We start from the raw sequence: 12510 nt of genomic DNA on the forward strand, positions 1-12510 counted from the left end.
ATTCAAGGCCATATTGGTATGAAAGTCTATGAGGTTTTCCTCTAGAAGTTTTGCTACCATCGGAGCAATTTAAACCTTCTGGTTATAAATTAGATGATGATTTTCAGAATATAATCAAGCAACGTATATAAGACCAGCAGACTAAGAAAAGATAATAAGTTCAAGTATGACGGTAGACTTGTGAATTCTGAATAGGCATTCTGAGATCAGCAACATAAAATTCAACAAAATGCTCCAGGTCCATTTGAAATAAGACATGTAAGAACTGAGTTGGTCTGAAGGAAAAAAAAAATATATATATATATATATATATAATTATTAATAAAAAAGAATAATAATAATAATTGTGTGTTGGGTTAGATTACTAAGCATATCAGTAAATATTTGCACAAGCCACAGTGAGAGTAATAGGATTTCACCCTGCACTGTGAACCTTTTTTGACGATACAAGTATGTGAGTGATGACCAAGATATTCATGTTCTCTGTGGACTAAGGAAAGAGTTGGATGACTTCTTGATGTTCCCATAAATCTGTTAAAATGAAAAATCATTTGGCAGTTCTTGAATCTTATCTCCTGGTCACACAAATTTATGAATGTAGTTCACATTTTTTTTATATCATTTGGCTTTCCTGCTGACATCTATTGTAAATGCAGATTGAGCTGTCATCTCTATGACATTTTGACTGCTCGATTGCAGGTGTGCTGAAGTTCAGGTAACCGTCATATAAAGTGCTGTGAGGGAAATAAGCAACTGTAGTTCATCACTGAGTTGTAAATTTCTGTGCCATGGAAGTCAAATAAAAACTGCAGGAGCTCTGCTTTGAAAATAGGCATCGTGCCTACAATTTAAAATGAGAAGAAAATTTATTCTTAGCTACTCTTTATTTCAGCCTTTTGTTCTTTATGATGTCTCAGGTCATCTTTTTAATTTAGGTAGGTCAGAGGTTACAGCTGTAACATTATTTCTCACATTCTGACTTGTATATTCACTGAAATCTGAGGTCAAAACTGAGTTAATGTTGCGAACCTGCTTACCAACTATTTGTGTTTCTTATTTTATAATCACAATCAAAGTAGATTCTCTTTCTGTGTGCAAGTTTTTTTTCTTATGAGTTTTCTCATGAGTTGGGCTCTGATTTCTTGCATAAGCTCATGTAACTAAAACAGTTCATTAATTTCAAACTTTTTCTCAAATAGCTCTCAAAACAGGTAAGAAACTACCAAATTTTAACATCCTTAGGTGGGTTTTTTTGTTTGTTTTTTGTTTGTTTGTTTGTTTTTTGTTTTTGGGTTTTTGGTTGTTTTTTTTTTTTTTTTTGGATGCAATTCCTGCTAATTTTCCCTAAAACAATTATGAAGCCCCTATTATGCCACTTATTCTAGCTAAAGTTCATTGAATCAGGGTTTTCAGAATATTGTATTGTTGTGTAGATAGCTAATGACAAGATATAGTCACAATAATGAAAACAGTACTTAAAATAATTTTATCTGTAGTCCTCTGCGTGAAGATAGTAGGGCATTTATGGTAGAGAAGTTACTATAGGAGACAGAGATGCTGAAGGGATAGCTGAAAGAGGTTTATTTAAGACAGCCTTCAGATTTGTGTGATCCTCGGTTGTAAAATGGCAATGTGGGAACAGAAAGGAGAGCAAAGAATGAGCAGGGAGGATTGTAGGGCAGATGCACATTACAAAATTTTATTATTGTTTTGATTATCTAATATTCTTAGCCTAATGATTTTTTTTCAGGCAGGTCAGTAATTTTTTCCCCAAGTCAGTTATGCCTGGTGTGCACATGCACAAATTATGAGACTGGGAAACCAGTTTAATGCTACATATTTTTGAATAACTTTCTGTAAACACAAACAAAACTAATGCTGTTGATAAAGAAAGGATTTATGGGAACAGAAATAATTTAATTGAATGTGAATTCGTGGCAAAAGGAAGGTCATAATTATTATAGTTAAAAGTGTTGGGGCTAGATAAAGAAAAAAATCGACAGATTTTTTTATACACACACAAGCATGTGTATGCATATATATATGCACATATGTATACGTATGTATACATATATGTATAGCAGGATGTATACATCAGTTTGTTGACTGAAATTTGCCTAAGTGGAGATCATCTGGAGGTTTTGTGCAGGGTTTACAAATATGGAAACTGCATTTACTTTGTCACAGTCCTTCTAGTACCTGGCAGAGTAACTGACCATTGTAATCTTACATCAACTTAATGGTTTTTGTTTGTTGCTGCAATAGATACTATAAAAAAGTTACATAGAAACAAAACAAAGAAAAAGTTTTAAATTCACATGAACTTTAGGGGAAAACACAAATGCAAACTATACCAAATGTTTCAGTTTGCCTCAAATAAATAAAATAACCCAGTGGGACTACATCCCTGTAGTGAGAGACAAACTTTACCTGCCAGTGATTTGAGGCAGATGTAGACTCAGCTGGCTTGGCTGCAGTATGATGTGAAAAAAAACACAAGATTTTGGGGGTTTTATAGCTGCAGTTCTGCTGACTGCAGCTGCTCCTTCAGCACATTATTAACTGCAAAACATGTCCATTAAAAAAAGAAGAAGAAGAGAGGGGAAAAAAAAAAAAAAGGAAAGAAGGAAAAGATTTCTGGCGCTTCTTTATCATTCAGGGAATCTCTTGGACTACTCTGAGGGGATGTATTTGAACACTGTTGTGGAGGATGTGATGCACAAGGATTAATAGTAATAAAAATGGAATCTAAATGAGGGGAAAACAAATCAAAACAAAGGACAAAATGGAAAATATTAGAGGTGCATCCCTCTGCAGCTTTCCTGAATAGGCACCCATAACCCTAGCAGTGACTTTCAGAGGAATCTCAACATATTAAAATCCTTGTCATCCCTCTTCATTCTCTACTCCATTTCTGTGGAAATGGCAAGGCCGTGTTGTTTATAGAGCTATGAGTAATATTATGATGGCAGAAGTTTTGTAGCATCACAAGATAATTGAATTTAAATCTGGAAAGTGCCTCTTGAGGTCTCCCAATGCCCCAGTGAAAGAATCAAATGCGCCTACATTTCTCTTAACACATTGTCTTAAGGGCTTCCATTGATGGACCAGATTGCTTCATTAACTTTTCTCCAGTGCATCACTTATCTTTGCTGGTGAAGTTTAAGCCCATAACTTCATGTCTGTTTACTGTCAAAACTATAAATAATTTAATAGCTATTCTATTTTTGGCTTCTTTTTGTTTTGTCTTTGTTTATTTTCAAACTTTGCTTTTTCCCCTCTCCTTTCCCTTTTCCCTTCTCTCCATACCCCTTCACCCTTGCTTCTCAACCCTTTCTCATTTTTGTCATCCCTTCTACAGATTCTAATGGTAACCTCTTTCCCAGTTTAACGTTTCCAGGCCAAGCCTCCAGACAGCTCCTGACATTGTCATAGAAAGGACTCCTTCAGTATTTCATAGAGAGTTCTGTAAAATATCCCCCCAAAGTGGTTTCTACCTCTTTCCATGGAGCAAGAGTTTTGATTTATGTTTAGCTTATAATCCACCACACCCCTTAAATTCTTTTCTCAAGCCCAGCTGGTAAGTTGCTTTGGATTCTGTTTTTGTGTGTACAGTTCTTCAGACATAATCTAAGTATTTCTCAGCCAATTTTATGTAAGTCTGTATTTTCTAAGCTGTCTTATTTTCCAAGATTATCCTATAGCCTAATGGGCTATCAGCTTCTCCCAGTTCAATGAGCTTTGAGTAGTTAGAATTGCATTCTCAGAAATTGATTTTCATGGGTTAAAAGTGTTTGGAAAATGTCATTTGAAGATGATTCTTGGGTTTTAGCTCAAAGGTTTATTGTCTGGGACAAATAGGAACAAATTCTTGGAGCAAGGTGCTGTTATGTTAATGTGTATGGATTTGGATTTGCCCTTTCTCAAGAATTGCATTTCTTCAGCTAAGTTTGTCTAGAATATATGTCCCACTTCCAACTACATAATTGCAGTTCTACGTATTTTAGTACTCTAGAAAAAGTTGTAAAAGACTCTTTTGACAAATTCTCTGTCCTATAAATATCACTGTTTTAATGAAGACTATTATTGATTTATTAATTGATGAGTCAAAGGAGTATTGGGGCAAGTGGTGTGGATTCTGCAGCATTTACCAGGGTGGTTTGTGCACATCTGTTGCTGAATTGGATTTGATTTGGATAAAGCAGTTCTCTCAGAAGTGTCCTTATAGAATCATAGAATTGTTCAGGTTGGAAAAGACCTTAAATATCATCAAGTCCAACCACAACATAACCATGCTACCCAAACACTATCAACCCTCCGATACTATGCCACCATCCAGGGCTGAAGCACTGCTCCTATGAGGAAAGTCTGAGGTAACTGGGCTTGTTTAGCTTGGTGAAAAGAAGGCTCTGGGGAGACCTCATTGCAGCCTTCCAGTACTTGAAGGGAGCATGTAAGCAGGAGGGGGAACAAGAACAATGATAGCAAAGTTAGAACAAATGTCATACCACTATGGAGATTTACAGGGTGCAATTCAGATGATTTTATTTAGTCTGTAGTAACCCTCATCATTCCCTCACAAGAAACACATACTTAGTACCAAAATCCACACACCTACTTTCAATATCAGCTTCTTTCACTGTCTGATTTATTGATACATAAGTGGGTATTCAAACCTAACAAATAGCCTGAAATAATCGTTTTACTTCCACTTTTCCTCTGGGGCAGTGAGGGTCAGTTTCTGCTGTAAGCTCCTAACTCCAATTTAGAATTAGCTGGAAATCATTATCACTCAATATAAATTTAGCAGCAAGCTTGAAATGAGCTGGTAGCTTGACTGGGCCTACACAAGATCTGTCTTAAAGTGGAGGTAACTACTTCTCAACTGGCACTTTTTTGTGTCAAATTTATTGAAAGGTATTGTGCATTTCTCAGGAACAGCAGGAACACTGCGTTTTCAGATTATTGGTTGCTTTCAGGGCTCAGGAGAAAAAGAGCCTTGCCCCGTGGCAGTCCCATGGCATAGTTTTACAGTTAGACTTTTCAGAACTGCATGCTGAATTATTTGGATCCATTTCAAACAGAGGCGATGTTATAATAAAATAGGCAAAATTTGCTAGTGCTGCGGTTCTACTGAAAAAGCTGAAAAAAGTAAGATGCAAGCATGTATTGTTTTCATATACAAGTACACAATCTTCATCTTTAAACCGGGTATTTCTACATACATATAGCCTGCTGAGCATCTAGATGGCCATGTACAGATATATGTCCATACAGATGTCAGTTGTGCATACACTTTGGAGATGAATGATGAAGTGGAAGTCTTGCCATTCAAACTGTCTTGTTAGTGTGAAAAAAAACAATCTATTAGTAATGCATGGGATCCTAACAAGTCTGCCTACATTGTTCATCTTTGTGAACTAGAAAATGTTCTTGCCCGTCCTTCGTTAATCATCTAAAATTTCTGAGATAAGGTGAAGCAATTTCTCAGCTGCTGTTTTGTGACTGTCAGTGAGAGAAACCAGGAAAAGATGAAAGAAGGATCCAGAAAAGGGATAGGGAGATGCAGTACAGTCTAACATGGAGAAGGAGTCCCTGGGGAGGCATTTTCTCTAACTGAGATTTTGAAAAGTGATCTGTCTCTTTTCATTTTGTTTTACTTGTGTTCAGGGCAAGAGCACCTTGTAAATTCCTGTAAATAAATGAGGCAGCATCAGAGAACACCTAACTCCTTCACCAGTTTCCCCCTGTAATAGAAACAGTGCTCAAGACTCACGTTTTTTTTGTTTGTTTGTTTGTTGTGGTTTTTTTTTTTGCAGGTTGTTCAAGTGAATAATGAGCAATACTATTTATGTTTTGCATGCACTGTATACTGCCATTCTTCTTTACTTTTACTTATATTGTAATGGATTACTATCATAAATTAATGATTGCGTTGGAAGTAGATCATATGCTAGGTAGACATTTCTTGTTGCAAGATGAAATCTTATGTTATAGTAGTGATTTACTTTGCCAATCCAAAAGTAAGTCCCTCAGAGCATACCTTGACATTCTCTAGTTGGAGGGAGAAAGATAGTACATGCTTTCTGCTACAGAGGCAAAAAGCTTGCATTTTTATATAAGATATCTGAAAACCTATGGAAGTTTATATTAATAATTTTGATGCTTAATGGCAACTTTTATTTTAATGAAACTTCCTGTTTTCCTTGGTTGACATTGTTTTATTCGAAGTAAAATGCTGATAGGAGGTGTAGCACTAGGAAATGAGAATTCGTTATTCACTATCACAATATTGTAAGTGTTTTTTTGGGGGGAGGGTGAGGGTTACAGTTTCTTCTTATGAATTTGAAAATGGCTCAGGGAAATTTGAACACATAGGATTTTAAATTCAGAAATTGGCTTAAGCTTCAGATTATTTTTGTACATACATAACCCAGAAGGCAGGTAGGTGGTGAAGTAGGTGCTGGACTTGCATATAATATTATGTGCCTGTACAAACACCTACTATGTTTATGTTTTTGAGGTGAATGACGAAATGGGATCCTTACCTTACAAATTCATCAGTTTTATTACAAGATTTGCTTGAAGACTAATACTCAAATCTAGGAAAGTAGTAGTAGTTTTTGTTTTTCTTTTCATGAAAAGTCAATATTTTGTGAGAGCAAAACTGTTAATAAAAACATTATTTTACATGAAACTCCTGGTTTTGTTCATAAGTAATAGGAAATACAATAAATACTTGACCATGTTACTTCTTAAAACTGTGCAACTTCATAGCCTTTTTGGAGTGTGCAAGTCAGCTGTGTATTGTAATAGTAACAGGAATATAGTTTCCAAGCAGCTTATTTTTAATTCCAGATCTTTTCAAGTCCTAGATGACAATGGGTTGCAGTAAAAAGCAGTAAGAGAAATACCATCAAAAGGAATGGGTAGACTGTGTCAAAGGTTTTCCAGCAGCAAAGATATAGACCCAAATCAGAAAAGATGATAATTCAAAATATTATTATATGTATTCATGGCGATAATAGAAACTGGTCATTTGGTTAATCAGGGAGTGTATTCATGCATGGGGAAAGAAAAGAAAAAAAAGAAAAAAAAAAGAAAAAAAAAAAAAGAAAAAAAGGTTTTCTTCCTGTAAAACTTCAACAAGTATGATGAAGTTTCCATACTGGCAGTCTGTTATGAAAGAATATGGAAGGGAAATTGTTTCACTGGCTTAGGTCCTACATACGGACAATGTATCTGTAATTGTCCTTGAGAAACAACGCAAGTCTAAGCTATTTATTTAATCATACATGAACCCAAAAGAAGTCCAGTCCAAAAAGGCATAGCCCTTGAAATGCGTTCTCTCACAAATTAGATAAAAACACTGAAGAATTCTTGAATCCTGAACTGGGAGTAAAATAGGTAAAAATAAGATAAAAGGGTTTTTTTTGTTTGTGCGTGTGTGTGTGGGAGTGCTTGCAAAACAGAGAACATAACTCTAAAGACAACATTAAAAATGACTGGAATTTATATATGTTTTGCACTATTTACTAAGATGTCATATACGGAAAAAGATGGATACAATAAGCATTTTTAATTGAATATATACATATCTATTTAATTTGAATTATACTAAAGTAATGCTCAGCTATTATATCTCTGTTATATATCCATTATTTTGAAATTTATTCACTGTGACAATTGGAAGCAGAAATCTATTTTTTAAATTATTTCTGTAATTTTTTTTCATAGAATATCAGAAAGGTCCTCCAAATGTTCAAAACACTGTGATTACTGTAAGAACTTTACATCAGATTGGTACTTTAGTATTAATTAATAATTAATACAACATTTCATAATTATACCAATAAACATTTCAAAAACACTTGACAAAAATGATGTAGAAAAAGTTCCTCTTTACCACTGTTTGTTGAATGTGCCAAAACTTGAGTATGGCACTTGAACAGTTCTGTAATCTAGTTACTCAAAGTGCTGGTACATTAAAAGAAATAATCTGTCCAGGTTTTAATGAAAGCAAACAAAAGGATTGGTGTTCCAGTGTGTTTATTTGATTTACTTTTAATAACTCAGTGTATAAGTAACTCAGACACTGCAGCTCAGATTTAGTCTCGAGCAGCAGTAGCAAATCTGCACTGTATTTTTAATTCACTTAAGTAAATGTTGCTGAACATATATTCAGAATTTACATTCTTTCTTCACTCAAGTTCTTCAGGAATAATTTAAATTACAATTTGTTAGTCTACCCTAATCTCTTTATTCTGCATAGCCATGCTTTAATATATAAGAAGAAGAAAAAAAAAACAACAACAACAAAAAAAAAACCTTGGTAAAAACATGAAAAATCTGTAGCTTTTACTAGTGAAATGAGTTGCATGATGTTTATTTTTTACTTGCAAAATTACCCTTCCCCAGTGCACTTACCCCTGCAATATCTGTGTAGCTTCCAGTATAAAATAACCTCTTTCACAGACTGTATTCTATCTGACATGTGCAGGTCCAAAATGCATCTTAATTTATATCAGGAATCTAAGTAATGTACTTCTCAGTAGCTTTCAAACTGAACTGAGCTGAAAGAAACATATCCAGTTCAAGTAAAAAAATTACATACAGCTCACTATGCAGAAGCACAGCACTAGTGAATTCTACTTTGTTGACAGAATAGATCTATATTTTACTTAGAAAGTAAATTATCATTGCAGTTTATAAAACAGTGTTTATGATCAAAGCATTTGGATTTATATGAATTTTTCTTCTTGTGTTGTGATATAATTGTTAAACAGAGGGGATATGAATATTGAAATGGGACATAGTTTCATATGCAGATGCACAAATCAAGCTTGCATCAGGTTTTCTAACATTCCAGAATGTTGCAGAAGGAGACCATTTCCTAAAAAAACTTTTTGTCTCCTGAAAACATTGTCATAGCTTGCAGAAATTCTTCTAGTTGTCTTTACAGGATTAAGCAAAAGCAGGCTATGGAAGAGCTCCAAGTCACAGGCTAGCAGCTCTTTGAGTTCATGCTGCTTTAGGATAAAAAAAACCTCTATTCCATGTTGTTTTGAAGAGGGCTATCCAGGAGAATCCAAAGTGAAGCCCAGGAGTGAAATCAAAATTAAGCACGCAGTAAAAAGTTTCAATACTCAAATGAGAATTTTGGTTCTTTTTTCTGAAGCAGTAAAGGTAATGATTTGTTAAGCAGTAAGGACATGCCCTTTAATTCCTAGGCAAAGGTGCCAGAGGATACTGGGATGAAAAACTGCATTACTATGATGCGAGATCTGTCTGCATCTATGCATTGTCCCAAGAGGCTAAGGACTGGATACCTCTGAATGTGCAACACTACATACAAAGTGAGATTCATTTAGCTTTCTCTGGATGTGTATTATTTTTAGCTTACATTAAATTAGCCCATCTGTTGGTATTACTAGGATTCTTAAAAAGAGACTTACAAGAGAGAAACATTCTGTTTTTATTGTGAAGGTACGTTCATACAGTCTCCATTGTTTTACTTAAACTAATTACACACCTTTTCCATATTTAAAAGAAACATGTGTATTTTATTACATTTTCATATGGATGAGGCATTCTTTTTTGACAGTTTACGTAAGGGTGAAAAAAGAGAACACTGGATGCTGCTTAGAGCCACAGCCATCTTTATGAATTGCTATTTACTAATTTCCTTTCCTTCTTGTCTCCAGGGATCCTTGAAGGTGGCCGAGGTCATCACAGCAGACTGCAAACTGATTGAAGCCTCTGAGGAGGTAATAATACTTTCTCATTCCTCTCTTGTTTAATCTTGACAAACTAGCTGTAACTCACTGTGGATTAGCGGTGCACAATCTGGCGTAGTAGAACAAGCCAGGTTTGAAGTGTGTCTTTAAAATTCATTAAGGATTTTTCCATTCCTACATGATTAGAAAGTATTTTTTTGTTGTTGTTGTTTGAATCTGAGCTACAGTAAAAGCTGGGTCATTGGGTTAATGGACAATAAGAAAAAATTAATCTATAAATCCACTGAGTTAACGTAATGATGTAGAACAGATTTTTAAATCCTAAAAGATTTAGAGGATGCTGTTTTCCCTTTCTGTTGCTTATTAAAGTAGAATATACTTTACGCGTTCCAGTTTAGGAGATGTTATGACTTCCAAAGTAACCAGCCATGCTTTCACTTCTCCGTGATACTTATTTCCTTCTTAGCTGACTGTGTAAATCCTTCAGCTGTGTGGTGTGTATTTGTAAGTATACGCAGCAAACCTCCCTCTGAAAGCAAGTGACAGATTTTATGAATGTTGTGTGGGTAACAAAATCCATAGTGCTTTTCTTCCACTCCACTTTAGTCAACAGATATCTGCATGTAAGACATTTTAATTATATCACTGTCATACTATGCCCTGTATCTAGTACTAAATATCAGCCAAAATTTGGTTCAAAATGAGCCTACATTTTGCTCAAATAAGCTAATGAACCTTTGTGAACTTTCAAAACTGGGCTGAATTTCAAGGCTGGAACAATCCTTGAAGCCAGGTGAGTTTTACTGTAAATATTTCCAGTGTGGTTCCAGAAGAAATCTGATCCTATTTAACTAGTTTAAGTAAATGCTTGTGTAGCATCAAAACCTGAAGATCAGAAATTTTATTAAAATATATATATACGTGGTAAAAGCCATGATAATGTGCTTCCGTCGAAAACATGCTAAACTTCCAAATGTGCAGACTAAGTGTTACATATAAATGTTCCATGCTCGTATGTGTATTTATATATTTATCAATAGCTAGCAAAGGTGTAGTGTACTAAGAAAAATACTGAATGCATTTTCTGTACGTATACATTCTTGAAAGATCTAAGTCATAATGAATACCATTAGTTACATCATTTCATTCAAGTGTTTCAAATCTTGGTGATTATAAACCCTTTTGTAAGGACTTGGTCATTAAAATGGCTTCTTACAAATGGGAGGAGAATAAATGGAGGTATTCAGGGAGAGAACTAGAGGTTCAGCAGAATGACTAACATCTCACAATGGATAGCAAATTGCATGTGTCTGATAAACAGACAAGAGCTTAGAAATCTGTGTCCATCCATAAACTCCCTTTGCCTCTTAACCAGAATAAAACATTACTTGGTCTTAGAAGCAGATAGATAGAGCTGACATAGAGATGCCTTTGCAGAGAATTGCAATTGCTTCAAGATGGACCACAGTGATGGATAAAAATAAATAATGAATAAATAATAGTATGTGCTGCGCTCTCAACTAGCCTAAGACACAGGGATTTATGTAGAGATCTCTCACCATTTTTCTGAAAAGTATTTGAAATCTGTTCCAGATAGACAACACGTAGTAAATGCACAGATACAATTCTCTCATTTAAGGCCTGTGATTATGTAGGCAAAACACCCAGTCATTATGTTTGCTCTAAGTATACCCAACCATGGTAAGTTCACTTACCTTATGCTGAGGCAAAGCTGGAGTGATGAGGTGAATGGGGAGCAGATTAGGACAAACATCCACCTGGAGTTTTTATCAGGTGGTGGCACTGGAGTATTCTAAGGGTTAATGAGGTTGTGTAAAAGTTTTCTTTTTATAGCATAAATCTATAGATTACTGTTTCATGTATTTTAGTGACATATTTCCCAGCAGCAGATGAGTGGTATACTAATGTATAATCAAAGTCAGTCACAGCCTGCTGGCAAGAAATGACCTCACCTTCAACTCATCATGCTGGATAAAGAGGGTTCAGCTTTTTTATTCTTTAACATTAGTTTGTAATACAAATGCATAAAAGGCACAACTTGTATTTTTTTGCATACTCTACAGAATGTTGGCCATAGTAACAATGCAGTAATATCTGCTTTCTTAAAGCACTTTTCTTTATTTCCTGGTTGAAGTTTGCCAAGGGGTGTGTGTTTGTGCTTGTGTGAAGAGACAGAGAAACAAAGAGGGATGAAAGTTCAGAAGAAAAACAAAGTTTTCTGAGGTTTCAACTGGAGTTTCTCTGTTGCCTCTACCTAAAAACAAAAACAAGAAAAGAACATTAGCTAGTTTGGGCAGATTTTAATGTAACCAGTGCACTTAAACAAGGCTTCCACTTACCACTAACTGCCCCCTGAGGCATTTATTAGTTCAGGCATGGATTCTATGGATTATACGGAGAGCGTAATACTATATTTGAGTGTATCATCTAGAAGTGTATGCATTTTAGTCTATTTTTGCTGCACAAGGGAAGCTAGTTTTTTTCTTTAGCTCTGTTTCCTTTGAAACCTTTCTCTCATGCTGCAGTGTTAGGGGAGGAAAATCTGTCTGGCATTATATGCTGATACAATTAAATGCAGAAGCTGGCTAGGATTTCCATGTATTGGCTGCAAGTCAGGAAGATACCCATAAAAGTAAAAAATAAATAAATAAAATATATAAAAAACTCTGTGTATGCATTCATGTATGCATATATATATATATGTACACATAAATAATAAAATATAACTGAAACATGGTAATTATTTTTCTCC

The 12510-nt window shown here is 35.0% G+C and overlaps 1 long non-coding RNA gene across 5 annotated transcripts in view; it reads left to right on the plus strand.

Moving 5' to 3' along the window:
- Positions 1-12510, plus strand: part of LOC107313578 — a 108629-nt gene that overhangs the window by 26088 nt on the left and 70031 nt on the right. For all 5 annotated transcript variants that reach the window (XR_004307113.1, XR_004307114.1, XR_004307117.1 and 2 more), the window contains exon 3: positions 9705-9767. This is a non-coding gene — a long non-coding RNA (uncharacterized LOC107313578). The remainder of the gene's footprint in view (positions 1-9704; positions 9768-12510) is intronic.

Source organism: Coturnix japonica, chromosome 4, assembly GCF_001577835.2.
Source record: "Coturnix japonica isolate 7356 chromosome 4, Coturnix japonica 2.1, whole genome shotgun sequence".
NCBI lineage: Eukaryota > Metazoa > Chordata > Aves > Galliformes > Phasianidae > Coturnix > Coturnix japonica.